At 41.3% G+C, this 25336-nt stretch overlaps 1 protein-coding gene across 3 annotated transcripts in view; it reads right to left on the reverse strand.

Moving 5' to 3' along the window:
* The window catches only part of Pdss2 (decaprenyl diphosphate synthase subunit 2), a 229543-nt gene that overhangs the window by 52820 nt on the left and 151387 nt on the right, over positions 1-25336 (reverse strand). The gene's annotated exons all lie outside the window — the stretch shown is intronic.

Genomic DNA, 25336 nt, shown 5'->3' on the forward strand with positions numbered 1-25336 from the left:
CTACGTTTGCTCTGGACAGGATGAAGGTGAGTGGGAGAATGTAAGGATGCAGCAAGTTCAAGAGAGCGGGGCCAGAAGGCTAGTCCAGTGCCAGCAACGGACCATCCTATCCTGAAAACAGTCAAGTGGATTCTAAATGTCCAGAGGAGGAACATGTGTGCTCCGGTCCCTGGCCAGTGCCATGTAACTAGCAGCTCATCCTCAGACTGATCATGATGATAGGAAACAACAGACACAGTGCTGGAGCTCTAGAGCACTAGGGGCTTCAACATCCTGATCCATCTGCAGCAGTTGAAGGGAGGGAGAGACGCTGGGCCTGGCATAAGGCCTTTGAAACCCCAAAGCCCAATCCCAGCAACACACTTGCTCCTCTGATTAGGCCACACCTCCTAATCCTTCTAGTCCTTTTCAACAGTTCCATTCTCTGTTGACTATGCATTCAAATATATGAGCATGTGGAGGCCATTCTTATTTAAACCACCACAGAGGGTATAGGTAGGAGTACAAGGAAGGAGGGAAGGAGGAGAATATAAAGGAAAATCTTGAAAACAGCAGGTCATGTACTTTATGTGAGTATGGAGTGGGGTGGGCAAACAGGGACACTGAATTTTACCTAGCCCCACCTGATAAAGCGGTGCTACCAAGACTTAGTAATCAAAACACAAAAAATGAAAACTGGGGCTGAAGAGATGGCTCCATGGAGCACTTCCAGCACTTGCAGAAGAGCTGTATCTATACATATAGATCCACGTGAGTATCTATACATGTATCTATACATAAACACATAATTAAAAATAAATAATGTATATGCAAAATTTATTATATTTTATGGAAAAGTTGAGTTGGGCTTTCCAAGAAATATCCCATTTACTAGAAAGGACTATTTGTAGAAAAGTGAAATCTGATCTGTGTTTCCCCTCACATGTAAGTAGACCTCCTGGAAGTAATCCCTGGAACCTTGCATGTTACCTTGCACAGGAATAAGGTTTTAACCGTCAGATGGAATTTAGGGTTGCGAGACAGAGGATTAACTGACTGGGCAGTATGAGACCACAGGGTCTTTATCTCTCTGTTTGAGGCAGGGTCTCAGGTAGCTTCGACCTTGAGCTCACTACTACGCTGAGATGACCTTGAGCTCTTGATTCTCCTGTCTTATACACAATTGTGCACTTTTCACACGTCCTGATAAGTGAGGCACCAGAATCAGGTTTGTAAAAACGAGAGACATTGGTTCATGTGAGCTGCCAGATTCGAAGATGGCCACTATGAGCCAAGCGAATCTGAGTTCAAGGTCAGTCTTGTCTACAGAGTGAGTTCCAGAACAGTCAAGGGTACACGGAGAAACACTGTCTTGAAAAACCAAACAACACTAACAACAATACCCCCCAAAACTAGGATAGGCAAGGGCATAGATTTCCCTAGAGAAGTCTACAAGGAACGCATTTTGTCGTCTTCTTGATTTTGTGGCCTCTCACACTGGTTGGTGGAAGGGGAAACAAATGGAAATTTTGGTATTTCTATCAAAATTACTAATGCATTTGCTCCATGACCTAGGAATTACACACCTAGAAGTCATTTTATGCATTACACACATGTACAGTGGAACCAGTAGAAGGTCACGGTTCCTGATCATCTAGCTGCCACAGTGACATTTGTCTAAAAACAGAATCCAGAATTGAACTGGCCTGTAGGATATGTGCATGGCTAGAATCCTCACCATTTTCTGATCCTGCTCAACATTCAACTTCCGTCTAACCAGCAATCTACTTCTCTTCCCACACCTCCTAGCTCCTTCCTCTGCTTTGAACACCTTTTCTTTGATCACGGCAGATGTCTCACAGCCTCCTTTGGTGAAGGATTTGTCTTTCTCCTTCCTCAGAGTATAAGCTCCATGAAAGCAAGGACGGCAGTCATCCTCAAGTGACCCATGACACAAATCCTGGGGGACATACAAGCACCTACAATAGCATGTGAGGTATATAATATGTATTTATCAAACCTTTTCCCTGTCTTTGGTATTTCTATCCTCTTTCTGTTTCCTTTGTCCTTCCTACTTTGGTTGAAATAAATAATCAAAATAATTATCCTTTAGTGTCTCTCATTTACTTAGACAATCGATAAACTCTAAATCATAATACTTAACCTTCCCTTTTATGGTAACAAGCAACACTTCTTTGGCTCAATTCTTACCCAAAATATCTATGTACCAGGCCTGGCCCTACATGAAGATTTTATTGAAGATTTATTATATATAAACTCAGTGAATATATATATACATATAATATCATATAATATAATAATTAATAATATAATAATTATTATATAATTATATTATTATATAATTAATTATATAATAATATAATAATTATATAATATCATATATTATCACACACATAATATATAATATAATATTATTATATACAGAGGATATATATTAATATCATATAATATATATACACACACTCAGTGAATATTTACTTTTGATGGAATTTATTTTAGGAAGGGATAATATGTAATTATGCCATTATTCACATTGAATAACTGTCAAAGATATCTTAATTTAGACTACTGTAACTTTGCACTCTAGTTCATGATTTATTTTACTTGGGTAAAGGTGTTTGAAATAACAGACGGTAGGTTGATGTTGCCTGAGATAGCAACACTGGAGTATATGGACAACTGGGATGGTACGGCTGTGGACACTGGCATGCTATTAAGAACCTGATTCTCTCTTACTTTTTTGTGTGTGAGATGCTTTGCTCATGTGGCAAAACATTTGTTTCATTCATGGGAGACCATTTGTGACCATTGCTGTGGGGGCTTCAAGGTTAGGTCCATGGTCACTGAACAAAACACAAACCTACTGGGCCTGGGAGATGCCAGAATCTGTTGGGACAAACTGTTTTGATCAGGAGTTTTAGACACTCAGAAGCTGACCATCTGTAGAGTTGAAAGAATGTTTTACAGTAGGCAAAGGCTGGAGATGTGCTCAGCTAGAAGCATGTATCAGGAAGGAGTATGTGCATCTCCAAATGCGCCCTCACACCCCACTCTGCACACAGACGCTTCAGTTTCATGCTACCCACTTTAGATTCAGATTCTGGGCCACTGTTTTTATACATTCAACCTAAATATGGGTAGGATAAGTGACTAGACTCCTGTAATACCACACTTTAATGTTTAAATTACTTTCTTTGAATTTTTTTTCTGGGGTGGAGGCGGGAAGGATCTCATGTAGTCCGGCCTGGAATCCACCACAAAGCGGAGGCTGGCCTTGAGCTTCTGAGCACTGGGGTTATAGCTGTGGTTACCATGCCTAGCACACTTTTAAAATAGAGTAAGGGCTGGAGGGATGACTCAACCATGAAGAGCACCCAGGTCACGTGCCCACAACTGCTTGTCACTCCAACTCCACGGATCTGATGCTTTCTGGGATTTGTAGGCACCATATTCATGTGTGCTTTGACACATATAAATAATCAAAAATAAAAATAAAATCTTAAAGATGAATATGAGACAAATAAAGGAAAACTTCCCAACTTTCTGAATTCAGGACTAGGAGGAAGCAAGGGGCTGAAGGGAGCCTCATTTGTCCTGCTGGCTAATGACACAATGATGACATTTCTGTATTATTTAACGTTACTTTCCATCCCAAGTTCTAAATATCATAATTTGTAATTACTTAACAGGTAAGGAAGTTCAAAAACATATTTTGAGCAAGACCAGGCACAAGTAAGTAGTAGAGATAATCCTCAGGGGGCTGGAGAGATGGCTCAGAGGTTAAGAGCACTAGTTGTTCTTCCAGAGGTCCTGAGTTCAATTCCCAGTCACCACAAGGTGGCTCACAACCATCTGTAATGAGACCTGATGCCCTCTTCTGGTCTGCAGATGTACATGCAGGCAGAATACTGTATACACAATAAATGAATAAATAAATCTTTTAAAAGAGGAGATAATCCTCAGATATACAGCAATTGGATTCTATTTTGCTTAACATATAATAAAAATATATACATGCTTAATATATTTTTCAATTTGAAATTTTTTATATGTATTAGTGTTTTTTTTTTTCTCGTTTGCATGCATGTCTGTATACCACATACATGCCTTGTATCTACAGAGGCTAGAAGAAGGTATCAAATCCCCTGGAACTGGACTTACATACAGCTGTGAGCCACAGTGTGGGTGCTTGGAATTGAACCAGGGTCTTCTGGACAAGTATCAAGTACGCTTACCTGCTGAGCCATCTCTCCAGCTCACTTAATATCTTCTAGGTAAAAAGTAGGTCGTGTGTAAGAGTAAATGATGCATGTCATCAATATATTGAAAAAAGGCAATTAACCTTATATATTAAGTTTAGTAGTAACACTCCAATGCATTAAAGGGGTCTGTAATGAGTATGTGTTCGGGAATCATGAGACAATATGCGGGGGATGGGCAAGAGAGGGAGGGATAAGGAAGCCACATCTAATAGGACAAAATCATCTGTTTTGATTTATAGCCAAGTCACACAACAGATAGTAAAGTAGGTATCTGAAGTTTCCCATTCATGCAAATCATTTAAAAAGCAACTGGAAGCTGGGTGGTGGTGGCCCTTAACCCCAGTACACGGAAGGCAAAGACAGGTGGATCTTTGTGAGTTTGAGGCCAACCTGGTCTACAAGAGCTAGTTCCAGGACAAGCACCAAAGCTACAGAGAAACCCTGTCTTGAAAAACCAAAAGAAAAAAAAAAGCAACTGGAAAATTGTGACAAATGTATATTACTAAAACTCTTCAAAAGTATTTCTAAGGGCTGGGGAAATGGCCAGGTGGGCAAAAGGCTTGCTGTGCAAGCATGCTGACCTGGATTTGGATCCCTAGCATCCACGTAGCCAGCGTGCATCTGTAGCCCCTGCTCTGGGGGTGGGAAAGGGCAGAGACAGGTGGGTCCTGGGAGCTCACGGTTCAGCTGTCTAGCTGAGGCAGCAAGCTCTGGGTTCAGTGAGAGACCCCGACTACCCAGGGGTGATGGAAACTGATACATACTCCTGAGCCCACTCCAGGGATTCCTGGCAGGAAGCTTTAGTTCTTTGCCACATGGACCACTATGCAGGACTCTTCACATGATATGAGAACTGGCTTTCCAAAGGGAGTGACTCATGAGTAAACGCAAGACCAAAGAGAGCTTCTTTTGCCTTTACATCCCCATCTTGGGAAGGAAAGTGTGGGAATACTAGGGGGTGGGCTCACTGAGGATCTTGGAGGCTGGCTACCTGTGATTACATATATTGGGTCAACAGTCTAAACATTTTAGCCTCTTAAAACATTCTGCCATAAACTGCTTTCCAGAAAGAAGCTTCTGAGCCACATACACTGACCAGACAACTTTGAGACCGTCTTGCTGCTGACCAAAATTATTTTGGTTGTTAACAAGTAAAAAGTGAAACATCATTACAATCTGAGAAGTCATTTCACTGACTAGCTGATTGCATTTCTCCCTATTACAACTTGATCCATACAAAAGTTTAGCTTAAGCGAGGATGAGTGGGCAGGGAGTAAAGCCAAGTGCGGCCCACGCGCACTGAAGATGAAGTGACGCTGACTACGTTACAGATGCATGTCTGTCTTCTCAAATGGAAACACTGAAGTCATGATCCGGAGCATGGGCATCTTCACAGCAAGAAAGTAATTAAGGTTACATGAGGTCATAAGCTGGCGGCCCCAACCAGTAAGGTTAGTGTCCTCAATTGTTATTAGATACCAAAAAACTCTCCACTACTGTCATTGTTTGCTGTGTGAGGCCACCTCTAGACAGGGGATGTCCACAGACAAGGAAGAGAGCCCTTACTAGAGATTACACCGCCTGGAACTTTAGACGTGTAGCCTCCAGACTGTGATAAATACATATCTACTATGTATGGCAGTTCCAGCTCACTTATACAACCACACTCAGTTAAGGATTTAAACCAGTAATCTTTTTTTCTTTTTTTGTTGAGCCACACCTTTAATCCCAGCACCTGGGAAGCAGAGGCAACTCTCTTGAGTTCCAGACCAGTCTGGTCTACAGAGCTCATCCTAGGACAGTCAGGGCTACATAGAGAAACCCTGGATGAGGGTGTTTTTCTTTCTTTTTCTTCTTTTGCAACAAGGTCTTTCTACATAGCCCCGTTGTCCTGAAACCTGCAGTCATCTTCCTATCTTTGCAGTAAAGCCAGTTGTCTGTGGATGAAAAGAGGAAGCCAGATGAGCAGCACTCATTCTTTGCTTTTGATTGTGACGCACTGTGAACAGCTGCTTCACACCCTGCCCACTAGGCCTTCCTGCCATCATAGACACACCCGGAGTACAAGCCAAGGCAAATCCTTCCTTCATTCCTCAAGTTGCTGTCAGATACTTTGTGACTAGTGACTAATAAGCATATTTATAACACTTCTTCCCACATATTTCAGCATTGTCTTCAAAACCAAGACGCTAATATACTATCTTAAAGGTGTCTGAAAATATCTACCTTCTGGCTACCTATCCCGCTCCACCTCAAAATTAGAGGCATAAAACAACACTCACTTCATTATTTACAGATATTTTTGTGGGTCAGGACTTTAAACAAGGCTCTGTGAAGATGGCATATCATTGTTTCAGGATAGATCTCAGTTGGTGGGCTAGTCTGGTAGTTTCTTGTTTGTTTTGATAAAAGTACCCAACAAGATGCACTCAAGGGAAGGAGAGTTTATTCTGGCTTACGGTTCAAGGAGACACAGTCTGTAGCAGGAGTCCTGCTGGTCACAATGCATTCAGTCAGGAAAGAGAGAATGAGCAGAAAGTGGAGGTTGGCTATAAACCTCAAGGTTTCTCCCCACTCTCCTACTTCATTGAGGAAGGCTCCATCTACTCAAGGTTCCACAATCTTCCCAAACAGTGCCAACTGCAGACCAAGCCATCAAACACATGAGCCAATGGCAGACATTTTATTTTTAAATAACAACTGGGAACAATGGCTGGGATGGACTAGCTGAATTACCAGGGATCTGATTTCAGCAAGATGACTTATTCATGCACTACTAATCAGTCTCACGTGGAATTGATGACTTGAACACCCAGTCTCACAGCCAGTGGTTGAGTCCTAAGGAGGCACTATGAGAGCGAATGTTCCAGAAGAGCCTTAAGAGACCCTTCAATGATTGGCAAGCCTCACAGTACCACTTTGATGCTGCTCTACTGTGGTGTTCTCAATGCCTCAAAAATTCCCAGGAAAAAAACATGGGTTTCCACCACCAAATAGGAGGCTATGGGGAGAAACTAAAAAAATTCCATTTCCTTCATTTTTAACCAATATAGGTTACTATTATTAGTAATTATATGTATTTATTAGTAATTATTATATATTTGTCTTTTGAGACAGTTTATTGTAGAGCAGACTAGACTCGAACTCAATTCTATGTCACTAAGAGTGACTCTGGACTTCTGATCTGTCTGTCTCTGTCTTCTGAGTGCTAGGATTGCAGGACTGCTCCATTGTGCCTGGTTCATGGGTACCGGGGATGGAATCCAGGGTTTCATGCTTGCTGTGCAAGCTCCCCACTAACTGAGATACATCTCTAGCTCTTTTTTTTTTCTTCTTCTTTTTTGAGACTGGGTCACATACATCCCAGGCTGGCCTTAAACTTTCTATGTCGTGGAGGATGATCTTGAACTCCTGACCTTAATACAGTTCACATATCTGGTCATCTGGTTCCGGATGTGTGTTGAGTAAGCAGTTGGCATTTAGCTCCAGGGCTCAGGAATAGTTTGTGATAGAGACAAAGTGGGGACTCAGTTACACACAGATGGGTGGTAACCAAATGCTTGAGTTATACTTCTGAGATTTTTGTTCTAGTCCTCTGAACAGAATGGTATTCTCTAATCTTCTGGGACTCATTCTCTCTCTCTCTCTCTCTCTCTCTCTCTCTCTCTCTCTCTCTCTCTCTCTCTGTGTGTGTGTGTGTGTCTGCTTCTCTCTCTCTCTCTCTCCCTCATGTGTGTGTAGGGCAGAGAACAACTTGCAGGTATCAGTTCCTAGTTCTCATCTTGCACCATGTGAATTAGAGTCCAGCAGTCAAACTCAGGTTTTCAGCCTTCATGGCAGGGACCTTACTCACTTTGTAGTAATGTTTCATCGCTCAGGGAAACACTTATGATGTTAGATTTGTGATGTTTGGCTGTCAGTCAGTGATCTAGGGTACTTCTAAAGGTTAAATTCAATTTAAAAACTAAACAAATAAAAACACTTGCCAAACAGATTCACTCTAAAGTGGAAGGTGTACTTAACTGAAAGGACCACGCACTGAGCACACTAAGCCTCAGTCACCAACAATCATTCTTTTCATCATCTGTATTGACTCTGACTAAATCATTTTTAAATGTTTAATCTAATACTAATATCGTGAGATTTGATTTGAATATGTTCATTGTAAATATGTGCATGTGTGTATACATACATACATACATACATATATAGTATGTGTGTGTGTGTGTGTGTGGAACAGAGATTAGCACTGGGGGATTAGCACTCATAGCTTACTTATTTTGGTTTTTTGAGACAGGGCTTCTCTGTGTAACAGCTCTGACTGTCCTGGAACTAGCTCTTGTAGACCAGGCTGGCCTTGAACTCACGAAGATCCGGAGATCCGCCTGACTCTTCCCCCTGAGTGCTGGGATTAAATGAGTGCGCCACCATTGCCAGGTTAATTTTATTTATTTTAAAAAATTATTTATCTGGGGGAGGATGCAGAAATGGACCGCTACCTCAGCTTTTCCAGAGGACCTGAGTTTGTTTCCAGCACCCACTTCAGGCGGCACCCACCCACTTGTAACTCCAGCTCTAGGGATCTGACACCTCCAGCCTTCGAGAAGCAGCACTCACCTGCACACATCTTAATACAGACAGGCAAACACAGCACACACACACACACACACACACACACACACACACACACACACACAAGTCAATCTTTAAAACAATTATTTACCCAAGGTATCATTATGTAGGCCGGGCTGGCTTAACCAGTTAGACCAGGCTGGCTTGAACTCACAGAGATCTGCCTGCCTCTGCCTTTTGAATGCTGGGATTAAAGGTGTGCACCATCATGACTGGCTTTATGCTTAACCATGCTGCCATGCCTGGCTTTTTATGTGCAGCAAACACTTTACACTGAGCTATTCCCCAGCCAATATTCTATTTCTTAACTGTGTCACTAGATGCCTAGTGATTTGTTTAATCCACTTATATAAGTGGATCTCTTATATGTAACTTGTGAGTGTATTTTATAAGTAGAACAAGCCACAGTAAATTACTCTTATTTGTCTTCAAATTGGAATAAACTCAGTACTTAACTAATGATTTAAAACTGCTTCAACTTGAAAGAAGAATGCTAGCAAAATTACAGGTATTTTGTCATCACCACTATGAGACTCTGCAAAGTCTTGGACTTGTGATATAAGCTTGAACAGATGCCCAGCAAACAAACACAACATGACATGTTTTATTAGCCTGTTAATACATACCTGGGGAACAATAAGAATGACAAGTTGTGAGTAAAGAGGCCGATGAAAGACAACCTAGATTATCTTAATGCTAGTATACAGTGTTCACTGCTTCACTTTTAAACCTCTTAAAATAGAGTTTCCTTTAAAATAGCTTTTTATATACACACACAGACACAGATATACTTGCCTGCCTGTCTGTCTGTCTGTCTGTCTGTCTGTCTATCTCCCTCCCTCCTTCCCTCCCTCCCTCCCTCCCTCCCTTCCTATCCTTGTCTTCAAAGTAAAAAACAAACTCATCTATTTCTAATCTGCAATTCCCCGACTCTTTTCTGGTCCTTCTTCATCCATCTGCATAGTCTACAAATTCCTCGATTCTCTATGTCTAGGACTCTGCTTCTGTCTGCACACATGTGTAATAATGTCTACACCTAAAACACTGTGGTCTTCCCAGCCTGCCAAGCACAGACCACTGTCATGAACAAGATTGTAACTACTTAGACCATGAAGTTTATAATGAAGTGACTACTTCAACAATCATCTCCATTCTTCATTCTAGGGAGACAATGATACCTAAGAAAAATTTGGGAAAAACTCATTAAAATGCACAAAGGCACACTGGATATTATCTTTGTATGTAGCTTTAGAATCCACACTGATGAAGCCTTCATGGCCTTGGCCTGATTCATGATTCCTTGGATAACTGGAGGAAAAATGAAAGAAGCAGAGATATTAGACTAGCCAACACAGGAGCTACAGACCCCAGTGGGAGCCGCATGGGCACAGTACGAGGAAAGCTGTGGTGGGGTAGGGACCGCAAAGCCCAAGACTGCTGCTGGACTGTGAAGTCCTGAGTACATGTGCACTGCTGACATGGCCCAGCCATGCTGAGGACTCCAAAGCCTCGGACTCATGGGACACTGGCAAAGCCATTACCCATGAGTGTGTTTATGGACAACTGACCAGAGCATGCAAATTCTTCATGGATATTTACAGCCTGAAACTGTTCACCTACAAAAACCTCCTACTTGAATTAGTCAACCCTTCCCCTACAACTCTAACTAATAAACACACTGAAATCTTTGGTTGCAGCAGTAGCTGGTAGCAGAATTCCACATAAGCAGAACCCCATCTAATCCTGGCTTTACTATACTGTGTGTCTGTTCTTTCTTCATTCCCTTCCTATCCCTAGCCAAGCTGTGCAGACCATGGCATTGAAAGGAGTGAAGGTTTTCTAATAGCCCTATCTGTAGGTATTCAGTAGATTTTTCATGAGAGGATTAATAAACTACAAAAACATTTTTAAAATGCTATCAGCATTTCACCAACATGCTTGCCATAACTTTCTTGAAACGTTAAGTACAAATTTTGCTCTCTGCAGGCTGGGAATGGTTCACACTGGGCTTTCTCAATGGATCCTATCCCTGGAAGGCAGGGATGGGTCTTTAAGCTAGAAGCTTTTGGTTAAATTCAAACCAGCTTCCCAATGACAGGTATGGGCTAGCCTTCCAGATCCACACAGATCTGACTATAGTTTACTATTGGCAAAATTATCTTCAAGTCCAGTGGCTTTGGAGCTGTGAGTGGGGTACACCCCTGTAATACCCGTACAAGGGAAGCTGAGCAGGAGGGTTTCAAGTTTGAGGACAGCCTGAGTGACAGAGCAAGCCTCTACTCCAGTCTCTTTCTTTCTGGACTGGCGGCCTCTCTATCTAGCCATGCCATACTCACATGACAGTAGAGGCCCAAGAAGACTGTTAGCCAAAGCAAGACAAATAACTGGAACCAGAGCTTAAGCATATGCAAACACCCCAGTATACTTTCACAATGGGAAGGCAAAATATGGTTTTTATGCGTGTATACATTAGGTATATATTGTCACATAACAAATATGCCAAACCTTGTGGTTTAATAAACTTTCATTATGCTTCATAGTTTCTGTAGGTCAGGAGTCTAGGATGGCCCAGTTGTGTGGTTCTAGTGTGCTCTGCATGAAAGACAGGAAATGCTACATTCTGCAGAGACTGGAACAAACCTCTATACATATATCATATTTTTAATTTTGGTGTGTCAATACTTACTGCATATCATTGTGTAAAGTAATTAATTTTAGAAGAAATGCTGCCTAGGCTTAGCATCAAAATAGAAAACTGGTATGTAAAGCACAGGATGGATGATGGCAAGCCTTGACTCAGTCTCACCAACCACACTGTGAGAGAGCAACAGAGCAGGAGAGCTAGGGTTCTGTCTTAGGGCTCCATTGCTGTGAAGAGACACCATGACCACGGCAACTCTTACAGAAGAAAGCATTTAATTGGGGCTTGTTTACAGTTTCAGTCCTTTATTGTCACGGCAGGCAGACATGGTGCTAGAGAAAGAGACCAGAGTTCTGCATCTTCTGCAGGCAGCAGAAAGAGAGAGTGACGCTGGGCCTAGCTTTTGAAACCTCAAAGCCCCAGTGACACATCTACTCCAACAAGGTCACACCTTCTAGTGCCACTCTCTAATGATCAAGCATTCAAACATATGAGCCCATGTGACTATTCTTATACAAACCACAACAGAGTCCTGGGTTTTTCCTCTGTTGTTTCATTACCAGTAACTGTGTGTTGCTTCATTCTGTTTCGTTTCGAAGGCCTCCAGTTGGACTCCCTGCTTCTCATTTGTTCAGCCTGTGCATTAGCTACATTTGTGACTGGAATGGCCAATACTAGACAAGAAGTAACTTGAGGGAGGAAGGATTTATTTGACTTACAGTTACAGCTCAACAAGTTGGAGAAGCACAGTCAGGAAGCAGAGAGTAGACAGGAAGTTAGGCCAAGACTCAAAACAGCTTCCAATTTACCCCATTTACATTTCTGCAATAAACTTTTTCAAAGATCTTCTCATGGAATAAGATCCCATGATGTCTTCCTACTGCAGTTCTTTAATATCCCAAATTCCTGAACCCAAATGCCCAATATCTGCTGGTTTATTTAATCCTTTCCAAATATGCTCACCTTCCTTAGCAGGGCTCTCACTCAGCTTTGTTATGTTGCTGCCTCACATGTGCTTGCTTTGTCCAGCACAGGTGGATAGCTTCTGTCCAATGAGTGATGACTAGTACTAATCACACAACTCTAAAACAAACTTACTGTTCTTTTCTTTAGTAGGTTTAGTTGAACCTGGGCCCAATACCCTTTCTCTCAGGCCTTTGCTTATACTGGATCCACTTGATAGAACCTGTCCCAAAACTATCTGCATTTTTATCACTCAGCTCTCAGAGAGGCCCTCCAGAAGCAGCCAAGGTCTTGTTACCCTAACACTGCACTATCATTTGCTCTAATACAAGGCAGTTATTTCTTTTCCAGTTCTTTTGTTTCTGTGTGCATTTATTAGTAGTCTTCTCCATTAAGGCGGTAGCTCCATGAAAGCAAAGACACCTCCGTCATTGAGCCCTTGTACATCTAGTGCAATAGCTCGTAGTTCTCCTAATAGTGTGGCCCTTTAATACAGTTCCTCATGTTGGCGTGACCCCCCACCATAAAATTATTTCATCACCACTTCATAACTGTAATTATGCTACTGCTATGAATCACAATGTAAATATCTGACATGTAGGATATCGGATATGCAACGCCCAAAGGATCATGACCCACAGGTTGAGAACCAAAGATCTAGTGCCTTCCATACAGCAGATGCTCAAAAGGCATGAGAAACGAAAGAATAAATAAGTCTGATGGCCCAGCAAGTGTTCAGTGTCAACTCCTGACAAAATTTCAATGGTCTCCCCACCTCCCCATGTGTGTAGTGTCAGGTGTCTACGTGGTTCTCTACCTGTTTTTGAGACAGGGTTTCACTGAGCCTGGAGCTCACTGGCTTGGTTGACTGGCTGGCCCCTGAGCTCCAGGATGCTCAAAGCCTGTTTCTGCTTCCTCCAATCCAGCACTGGGGTTGCAGAATTTCACCCAGAGTGAAAATCACCCAGCTAGGGTCCCCATGCTTGTACGACAAATATTTTTACTGACCTAGCCATTTCCCCAGCTTCTAAGTTTATTTTGATTCACTTTTGCTCTAGCTTAGAAATAGCAGAACCTGACTACTCCAGGAACTCCCTTTTCCTTCTCTTCCTTCCCAACCCCCTGTCTTTTGTTGAGGCAGGTGGGCCTCAAACTCCCAATTCTCTTGCCTCAATCTCCTGAGCAGTGGGATTATAGGGGTGCATGACCATGCCCAGTCACGAAATTCTCTCTGGAACTTGAATTCTTAATGAGATGTTCTTTTTCTTCTCGCACACTGAGCCTCTCTCTATATGTGTGATTTGCCATAAGATTCATGGGTAAACCAATGCATAGAGATTTCATGTGCACACCTCTCTCCTGAGCTATGCACACCTTCAGGTCTCAAGGGCAGATCTGAGTTGCTGCATCTTAACTGCAGCTTTGGCTAGGATGTCTAGTAATACTCAGAATTTTTTTTTTTAAGCACAAGCAGAAATTTAGTATGTTTACTATCAAGTACTTTACCAATAATACCCAGTTTAGCTCTGCTTTAAAATTCTCTTATAAACATTGCCCTGGTTCAATTTACGGCAACTAGACACACGCCAGAATCATTTTGGAAGAGGACCTCAATTGAGAACATGTCCCCACTGGATTGGCCTATGTGCAAGTGTGTGGTGAGTTTTCTTGATTGATGGCTGATGTGGGAGGGCCTAGCTGACTGTGGGTGGTGCCTCCCCTGGGCTGCTGTTCTTAGGTTCTATAAGAAAGCAAGTTGAGCAAGCCATGAGGAACAAGCCAGAAAGCAGTGTTCCATTATGGCCTCTGTTTCAGTTCCTGCCTCCAGGTTCCTGCTCTGATATGACTGACATCCCTTCATGATAGACTGTAAGCTGCTAGCTGAAATAAACCCTTTCCTACCCAAGTTGCTTTTTTTTTGATCATGATATTTTATCACAGCAATAGAAACGTTAACTAAGACAAATGTTTATTTAATTTGTGTGCTTATGTATGCATATGTAGGTCAGAGAACAACTTACAGAAGTTGGTTCTCTCCTTTCACCATGTAAGTTCCAGTAATTGAATTCAGGTTGCCAGACTTGCTGGCAAGCACCCTTACCCACTTAGCTATCTCACTGGCTCAGCTCTATTGTTAAGAAAGGGTTTATAATGACAGTCCAGCCAGATTCCACTAGGAACACCTTAATTAGATTTTATACTCCAATCGCTGTACTGTGTAAACTATCAGGAGATGGAGTTCCTTTTCTGAGAGACAGTGTCTTTTCTGAGACATCACCACTACCTTCTGGTTTCTAAGTGATGTTCAGAACCAGCTGTTCGTAATTTTACATTGAAAGCCTGCTCTTACATAATAGTTTAAGAAAAAAAAAAGAAAATCTCAGTTTGTATTCATTTCTTTTAAAGTACCTGGGATCAAACTCAGGACCTGGCACCTGCTAAGCAATCACTGAGCAATATCCCCAGCCCTTTGTTTAATGTTTGGAAAAAACAACAAGAATTATCTATAGCATTCGTAATCAAATAATGCAAACTCCAGAAGACAACATGTTTTCTTTATGTTAGTCAAGAAGAAATGATGCTAAATTCAAAATCCAATTAGAGCAAAGAACAGCTGTGCTATGGTCACTCCCGCTTATTCTCACAGGCTCCACCTCATCCTAGCTTTCCTTTTACTCATCAGTCTACACGGATGAGTTTCCACTTCCCATCTCTGGAGCTGTTGACTTTTTTATCTGAAAAGTCTACCAGACTCCAACATTAATCTAACCTCAACTAAACGGATCCACTTTTCTCTAAAAGCAATCCTCCTTTATAGCAACTTTATCATCTTTTTTTCCCTCCTGGTCAACCAGGTACAAAATTGGTGTTATTATTATTATTTTTTTATTTCTTATTCCCATGACTGAAGTGCTTAACCCACACACTCAATAAGTACTTACTATATCAACAACACAAAGGCACTATATATTTTACTGGGGAGGGGAGATTTTTGTGTTTGTTATTTTTTATTAAAAAATGTTATAGTGTAGATCAAAAGGTCTTACAGTCTAGCACTTCTGGCTAAGACGGAGCAAAAGAGATTAGGTATTCCTTTTTTTGTCAGAAAGAACTAAAACAGTGGACAAAATGCATGGAACAGAATGATCACAGTCACTATTCTATTGTGAGGAGACACCATGACCACAGCAACTCTTATAAAGAAAAGTTTTCATTGTGAGCTTGCTTACAGTTTCAGAAGCTTAGTCCATTATCATCACAGAACAGATGCCTGCAACTGTCAATATGTTCAGATGTTCAAGTTCCTTGTATACAATGGCATAGTATGTGCACATAATCTGCACCTTTCTTTCCATAAACTGTATTTTAATTTTTTGTGGTGCTGAGGATCAAATTCATGTGCACACTAGGCAAGTACTAGACCATTGAGCTATCACCTTGGCTTTTTTTTAAAATACGCTGTCTAATATATAGCTCAAGACAGTCTTGAAATCAAGATACAGTCCAAGGGGCTGGTGAGAAGGCTCAGTGGGTGAAGACACTTGTCACCAAACCTGACGACCTGCGTTTATCCCTGGGACCATATAGGAGAAAGAAAGAAAGAATCCACTTTCCACAAATTTTTCTCTGTTCTTCACATGAATGCATTGAGTATATATATGCACATAATGAATGAATGAAGAAAGGAAATAAAAAAAAGATGTAGTTCAGGCTGACTGTAAACTTGAGAGATCTTGCCTTTGGCTTACCAGTGCTAGGATTAGATACTGTAAACATAGATCAGGCGGGAAATCCAAACAGAGATATAAAGAGAGAGTAGGCAGAGTCAGAAAGAAACCATGTAGTTGCTGAAGGAGACAGATGCTGAGACCATACCACTGGGAGGCCACAGTCTCATGGTGATACACAGATTATTAAAAATGGGTTAATTTAAGATGCAAAAGTAATTCTTTAGCTAATAAGAAGCCTAAGCTAATAGGCCAAACAGTGTTGTAATTAATATAGTTTCTGTGTGATGATTCGGGTCTAGACAGCCTGGAAACAAAAAAGCAATCTCCATTTTTAAGATGCATTCACCACCACATACAGCTTCTTCCTACATACTTTAAATCTTTTTTGGATTACTTATTCTGACGGTCTATCCCATCCATCCACCCACCCACCCACCCATCCATTCATTAGTCCGTTTATTAGTTCATTCATTAATCTGTTCGTCTGTCTGTCCGTCCGTTCATCCATCCATCCATCCATCCATCCATCCATCCATCCATCCATCCATCCATCCATCTATTTTTGAGGTAAGGTCTCATGCACCCCTGGCTGGCTTCTAACTCATTATGTAACAGAGGATGACCTTAAACTTCAGATCTACTTGCTACCTTTCAAGTGCAAGTATTAGAGGCCTGCAACAACATGTTGGCTTTATTTTTGGTTGTGAGCCTATCCTTTAATGGCTGAGCCGTTTCTCCAGCCCCAAACTGGCTTTATGTTGTAATGGGGATGAAACCAAACGCTTTGGGCATTGTAGATAAGCATTCTAACAAATGAGAAACATCCTCACCTACAAGACAAATACTGACCATCAATTTGGTAGGGTTAAGAAATGCCCAGGGGGGCTGGAGAGATGGTTCTGTGGTCAAGAGCACTGGCTGCTCTTCCAGAGGTCCTGAGTTCAATTCTCAGTAACCACATAGTGGCTCACAACCATCTATAATGAGATTTTGTAACCTCTTCTGGCCGGCAGGCACACACAGAAGGAATGTTGTATACATAATAAATAAATAAACCTTAAAAAAAATGCCCAGGAGTCTAGTAAAGCACCTCACTAGACGGAGTGAACAAAGGGGAAGCCTCATCCATTCTACAGAGGGGTAACAGAAAAAGCCACATTCTCTCTCTTTCTCTTCCTCTGCCTCTCACTCTCAAGACAAAAAAAAATAAAGCCCTAAAACCAAAACATCTACAGGCAACAGACGGCTGTGCACCCCTAATACTTCCGCATTTTGCATTAATATAGGATGTGGTTGTTGGGTTGAAGATTTCCTTTTACCCCACACAAGCTAATAAGCTAGCTGTTAATATTTTATGGATGGTAGCAAAAGTACAATGCTCTTGAGTTAGAGAGGATGGATTGTATGCATTAAGCCATGGCAAGGAACATGTGCACCATGTGTTCCCATTTGTTACCTTTGATCCAACTCCTGCAGAGGCAGTGTAGGGGTTTCGGATGGATGCTGTGCCTTTGGAGACACTGGTCAAAGCTGAAGACCAGAGTTAGGAAGATCTATTGTTTTTGTTTCAAGCAGTAAGCAAGACTGTTACCTTATCTTTCAAAGTAACAGGCTACATAAAATTTCTGAAAAATGGCCTGGGTGGGGTCGGCAAGGTGGCTCAGCAGGCAAGGGCACTGCTGCTCAGCAGGCAAGGACTGCTGCTAAGCCTGATGGTTCGAGTTTATCCCCAGGGCTGACACGGTGGAAGGAGAGAACTGACTGCCGAAAGATGTCATCTGACCTTACACATGACCTCCACAGTGGCATGCACACACCTACACACATATAGAAAATAAAGAAATAAAATATTAAAAAAACCAAACTTGTAGTCTTGGATTACCTTGAAATATGTGTAGTAATGACAGTGATCTAGGGCACATTTTCTCTATCTTTATTATCCAGCACAATAAGAAAAAGAAACAAAAAGGCATTTACTTTGAAAGGAAGGAAATTTTTCTTTATTCACAACTGTTATATGACTGTCTACATAGGGGTTCCACAGAACCTACAAAATCAAAGGCTATTATGATTAACAAATTAGTAAGATTGTAGGATGCAAGATAAAACAACAGTAAACCAAAAACAGCAAAAGTGCATAAACAAAACAAAAATATCTCCCCAATATCAAATAGCTCAATTAAAATGGGCAAAGTATTTATAGGGACAGTTCACTAAGTATTAATAGCAAATAAACATGAAAAGATACAAGATGCTCAACACTGTTGTTATGGCTAACATCACAAGCTAAAACTGCAAGACAGACCAAAATTATATTTTAGAATGGCTAAAATATTAAAAACTGATTGTATTAAGTTTTATCAAAGTGTGGAACAACCAGAATTCTCATGCGTGGCTGAGAGAAATGTAAAATGGGAGCCAGTGAGGTGACTCGGCAAGTGGAAGATCTTCAGGTTTCTGTTGCTGTGAGAAAACCCCATGAGCAAAGCAACTATTTCATTTACACTTCCAGGCAACAGTCCAGCCCTGAGGGAAGTCAGGGCAGGAACTCAAGGCAGGAACCTGGAGGCAAGAGCTGGTGCAGAAGCCGTGGAGAGGTGCTAGTTACTAGCTTGTTCTGCCTGCTTTTTTTTTTTATAGCACCCAGGATCACAAGCCTGGAGGTGGCGCCAGCTATAGTGAGCTGCTACCTTCCACATCAATCAAGAAAATGCACCACAGGCTATCTGGTGGGCTTTATCTATTGAAGTTTCTCTTCCAAAATGACTTTAGTTTGTGTCAAGCTGATGGAAACTATCCAGCACAGAGCACTATACACCCACTGTATGACACACAAAGTCCTCTATTAGGTTTCTATCCAAAAGAAAAGAAATAGCAGCATGGCTACTCCTAGGTAAACCCAAGAAAAATAGTACATGTTTATATGGACTGCTCACACATGAAGGCTTCCAGTAGCTTCATTGGGAATGCTTTAATGCTAGAAACATCCCAAATGTTCACTAATAGGTGGAACAGAGACTGTGTGTGTGGTAGATCCCTACACGTGAATACTATTTAGCAGTAATGAACTATTTATAAATGCAGTATAGATGTATTTCAATGTAATTATTCAAAGACCCCAAAGTATTGATACTTATAGACCCACTTATATAAAATTCTACAAACTAATTTATCATGACAAGAGATTGCCTGGTTCACAGCAGAAGGTATAGGATGGAGGAATGCAAACAAAGAAACTATTCGGGGTGACAGACAATCGTGACAGTTTCTCTGGTCCATGCATATTTAGACAGCAGATAGTGCACTTTAAGTATTTCTAGTTTATTGTATATTAATAATTCCTCCCTAAAATATGAGAAAAATCTTCCATTACAATCATTCTAAATCTTTCTAAATAGTTACTTTAGCAACAGGTGGCAGGGGCTACTACTGATATGCCAGGTATTGTTTTGGTATTAGAAATACAGTGGCACTTACACTCTTGTAGGAAGAGACTTAAAGTTGGTAACGATAACAAAAAAAAAAACACCAGATGGTTAACATTTTTGATCAAGATAAAAATAATTAATTAGGCTAGCTATTAAAATATTTCCAACTGGGTATGTAGAGTAGATTTTGAAAAGACAATACTGATAGTGATATGAATGCCAGAAAGGGCAAGAGTGTCAGTGTGGAGCAATCCCAGAGATTCCCTAAAGACCCTTTTCAACTTCTGAGCAAGATCACTCTGATCATATAACAGTTCCCTTGTTTATCCATCTTCAGTCTCTAAAAACAGTATCAGCTTGAAATTCTAGCATTACATTGCAGATCTTCCACCACTGTCACAGAAACTGTAGGGTCTAACTATGTAGGCCTGGCTGATCTGAGACTCATTATGTGGATCAGGCTGGCCTCAAATCCAAGAGATTACTTGCCTCTGCCTCTGGAGTGCTGGGATTCCAGGCGCGGGCCACCATGGTTGGCTGCAGCGTTATGCAATTTTCCCTTGTAACATGAGGGCCGACTTGTTGGGGTTTCTGTCCCGCCTGGTACCCCACAGCTGGCAAGCCCCCAAGAAAATCACACAGTGAGTCTGCATTACTTATAAACTGATTGGCCTATTAGCTCAGGCTACTTATTAGCTCTTGTAGCTTATATTAACCCATTATTCTTATCTATGTTAGCCACATGGCTTGGTACCTTTCACAGCAGGGGCAGGTCACAAGTTGCTTCTTCCGTGGTCTGGGCTGGACTGCGGAGGGAGTTTCCTGCTTCCCAGAATACTCCTGTTCTCATCTCCCCGCCTCTACTTCCTGTCTGGTTGACCCACCTATACTTCCTGCCTGGCCAATCAGCGTTTCTTTAAAACATGGTTCACAGAAAACAGACAATTCTCCTGCACCATTCCCTGTTCCTTTATTGTTACTTAAAAGAAGCCCTGATGTCAACTGTTACACTTCATCATGTCATTCCTCTACCTAGACTTCTTCCAGCCTACACACCTTCCATCCTTCAATGTCTGTCTCATACAGCACACCCTCTAGGGATATTTTATCTGTATTTTAGTAAGTAAAGTTTGCCTGAAGATCAGAGTGCAAAGTTAAGTCATTAGAGGCCATGGTATGGTGGTACACACCTTTAATCCTAGGAGACAGAGGCAGAAGGATCTCTGTGAGTTCAAGGTTACCCCGGGCTACACAAGATTGATACAGAAACAGATCCGGGTGGTAGTGGCTCATACCTTTAATCCCAGTGTTTGGGAGTCACGGACCCTAATCCTAGCACTAGGGAGGTAGAGACAGGAGCAATATGGCTGGGCGGAGAGAGGAATATAAGGGGGAAGAGACAGGAACTCACTGGAGTGTGGACTGAGGTTTGGCAGAGAGTCTAGGCAGTCTGAGGATCACCCCTTCGATCTGAGCATTGCAGAGGTAAAAGGTCTCTCTAGTGGCTTACTACTCTACTTGTCTGATCTCCAGCTTTAACCCCTATATCTATCTCTGTGTTTTTAGTATCGTGCACAAGACCCTTTTTGAAAGATTTTCTGATTTCCCTACCAAGATGTGACATCTTTCCATTTCTTTCCTGTAGTTTTCTCCAGGAGCACAAACATTTTGCATCACATTTAGACAATGGCATAGACTCTGCAGGCAGGCAGAGCACCTGTGGTTCTAGTAGACTCGTTACCTTGTTTTTATATTTGACTCAAAAGCTGCCAAGAGTCAAAGGAAGAGAAGTATAGATATAAGACAAATAAAAGAATCAGACTTATCTTGCTTCACAAAATCTATGACTAACATGTAAAGTATGAACTGTGCTTTAAAAAGACAGACTGGATCTCTACAATTTCAGTGACTGTTAATTAATCAAAGAACTACAGTAAATCCTCTTATTTTGGGGGTCCAGGGCCAAGCCACCATGGGCAGAGTCTGCATGAAGACAGGGAAGCAGTGGCTGTTTCTCTTCTTGGTATCAACCTGAGTCAGGGGCATAGCTTCACAAAGGGCTGTGGGTAGATTTATAAATCAGAAGCAGTAATTGGTGAAGAAGAAATATAAAGTTTCAGAAAATGGGAATTTTAGCAATCCTACTACTACTTCAATTTTTAAATTTTGTATTTAAGTGTATTTATTTTTATGTATATGGTGTTTTGTCTGTGTGTATTTTCTGTTCTATTTTTTATTATTATACGCAGTGCCAGTGGAGGCCAGAAGATGATCCCCTGGGCAGGCATCACAGATGGCTATGAGCTTCCCCGGGGATACTAGGAATCGGACCTGAATCCTGTTGGAAGGGCACTGAGTGTTCCCAACCACTGAGCTATCTTATCTCTCTTCGGTTCCCATCCCCCCCAGGACTGATGATACTCAGAGGTCATAGGGTCAAATCACAGTCACAGTAAAAACATAATTAGAAATGGCCAGGTGGTGGGCACATGCCTTTAATCACAACATAGGGGAGGCAGAGACAGGTGAATCTGTGAGTTCAAAGCCAGCCTGGTTTACATAGCAAGTTCCAGGGACAGCCAGGCTAAACAGTGAGAACCTATCTTAAAAGAATTTACACACACACACACACACACACACACACACACACACAAATGAAAGGACACAAAAGAAAGCACACAGTAGATATAAAACATTCTTATTTTTGATTGCAAGCACCAGAGTTTGTGTGTGGGAGGGAAGCTTCTGGAAATGGAAGTAGGACCTTGGCACAGTCCGGGCAAGCACTTTACCACTAAGCTTCACCTTCAGCTCTCCATTTTTTTTTAAATGCAGTATTGTGAAATACAGCAGAGTTACATGCATGAAGATGTTATTCTCTTAAAATACGAACATAATTTGTGTAATGGCTCAGTAATTTACAGTATAGTACTATGAAGAAGCAAATAGCCACTAAAATCATACTTTGAAAACATTTTTTAAGTTATTTTATGTATATAGGTACTTTGTTTGAGTGTGTGTCTGGTACCCTTGGAGGCCAGGAGGGGCATCAGATACCCCGGGACTGGAAGCCAGAAGGTTGTGAGCTGCCATATGAGTGCTGGAATCACAGATATTTTCTCCTAGACCTTTTCTAGTGTTTTGGTTCTGTTGCGTCTCACAGTGCAGCTCTGGTTGGCCTGGAATGCGCTTATGTAGACTTGCCCTGAACCTTACATCTGTCCTCCTCTGCTTCTCAAGTGTTGAGATTCTAGGTCTGTGGCATCATATGCAACAGTTTTCAGTTCTTTATTGATCATGCAGTTCCTTTACTAATGAGAAATAAGAGGTAACAACAATATCACTTTGTTGAAATATTTAGATATTTTGGTTTGGGACTCCAAAGTCAATGTTAAAATACATATTCATCAAGTACAATGAGAACATGGGTATTCTGTCACTCACAAAGCACTTGTGTCTTGTGCCTGAGGCCCTGCCTTGCATCCCAATACTGACCCTCCCAGGGGTTGGAAAAGTATTCTGGCACTATATTATCCCAATCTTTAAACAAAGGCTCTAGTCTAGGCACCAACCTCACACAGTACCATACTGAAAGGGTCAGGAGCATCTGAGCTGCTCTCATCTGAGCCGCTCTTTGCAGCAGTCTGCTCACTGTCTCAGGCAGGAGCAGCACGCTTCCCTTTGCATTGCTGATACATAAGACAATGCTGAGAGAGTTTCACTGACTATATTCGAATTGCTGCAAACAGCAACTTGCTTTTTAATCTATGTATAGTTGGGAATTTTGAAGAAGAAATTTTATTCCTTGCTATAAAAATGAATTGGGGTGAGAAGTGGAAACTGCAATAAAGTAGCACGGGCTAGCTGTGTAAATACATGGCAAATGACCACTAAAATGTCGCTTCTTTATTTAACTGGCTTATTTTCTTTGCTTCCTCCTCCTCAATTTTTTTTAAAAAGATTCACCTCTTATTTGTGTGCATGTATGTGTGCCTGCCTGAGTTTATGTCATGTGTTAAAAGTGTGTACCGATGCACCTTCCTTTTAATTGGTTTCTTTAATTAGCTATTATAGAAAAAAATAGGTAAAAAGTTTTATACAAATTTTTATAAAGTCCAACGGTTAATTTTTCTTGTAAAGAATAAATGGTTCACAAGCTAGTAAATGCAAAAGTAAAAATATTTTGTACAATAAGAACAAAGGATGAATTTCCTAAATTACTTTGAATGTTTCCATGATCACAATTTACCTACAATCTGTTAAATATTAGTAATTTAAGTTGTGTGTTTTCACTGCTTTAAGAAAAATTAGGTTTGTATAAACTTCTGGAGAAGGTGATTAATAAGGCACCCAGTTCCAATTCTCTCTCTCTTTAATGTACCCAGAGTCCCATAGACACTACTCCACAGAAAGCTAAGCTGCTACTACCAGATCTCCATTACTGCATTAACTTGGCATACAGAAAACAGACCACTATTGTATTCTTTTATCCCTAGAGAGATGAGGCGATTTGCAGCTCACTTGAATCTCAAAGCAATTCTGCAGTTGAATTGGCTCAAGGCTAAGGAGGCTGAGCAACAGAGACCCACAGCATGGGCCTCACTTCCCATATGACCTCTGCTTGTGGCGACTTCTCAGTCATGTCAGAACATGCCGACCTGGTCTGTGTGTCTGTGTGTGGGGGAGAGGCTGTGATCTCTCTCTGCCTCTGAAGCGATTCCTTTCACTGTCATGGCAAGCACACTCAGGAAGGGTGGGGGCCCCCGGGCTCTGGTGAGGAAGGAAAATGTGGTTAACTTAAATTGGAGCTGGGGTGCAAATGGAGGCTGTATGAATCACTCCCACTGCTGTGGTCAACTGTGCACTTCTGTTTCCATGACTGAAAAATAACTGCTCTTCAAATGCTTTAGCTATAGTCTGAATTTTAACTGCTTTGAAAGGATTTAAGTGCTTTAGAGGATCTTGCTTGGGGAGATGGGGTGGAAGCGCAGATGAACAAAGCATTGCTATATATTCTGTTGAGAAAATTTATTAGCTAATGAGAAAATCATGAAATGGTAGTGGCTATTCCGTTAGATACATCAGTAACCCTTCAGAGTCCTTGCTATTTCTTCTGTTCTCTTTCCAAACAGATTATATATTTTAAAAACTTCATGGGACGTGGAATTAAAACAAAACAAAACAAAAAAACCAACCACCTACCCTGAGTTGAAATCTTACCCTCTAACTCTCAAACAAATAAATAAGTTTTAGACATTAAACATTGATGCTATTTGTGAGTTCGAAACAGTAAGATTTTCATCCATAAAATGAGATTATTCCACAAGCATGACCCTATTCATTTCATGATGTGAACAATGTAACTAAAACTGATGTAATAATTTACTATGGTTGCTATTAGGCTGTCTGACACAGAGTACTTAACAGATGTTCACACAATTATTAGTGAAGTGGGATAACCAAGGTACACAAACAGTGAAAGTGGGTGAATTAACCAAACCAACAATAACACGTTCACTTCAAGATCTTCTCTTCTCTCTCTCTCTCTCTCTCTCTCTCTCTCTCTCTCTCTCTCTCTCTCTCTCTCTCTCTCGTTTTTCGAGATAGGATTTTTCTGTGTTGCTTCGGAACCTATCCTGGAACCAGTTCTTGTAGACCAGGCTTGCCTCGAACTCACAG

The sequence above is a fragment of the Myodes glareolus genome, chromosome 1, assembly GCF_982192425.1.
Source record: "Myodes glareolus chromosome 1, mMyoGla1.1, whole genome shotgun sequence".
In the NCBI taxonomy this organism is placed as follows: Eukaryota; Metazoa; Chordata; class Mammalia; order Rodentia; family Cricetidae; genus Myodes; species Myodes glareolus.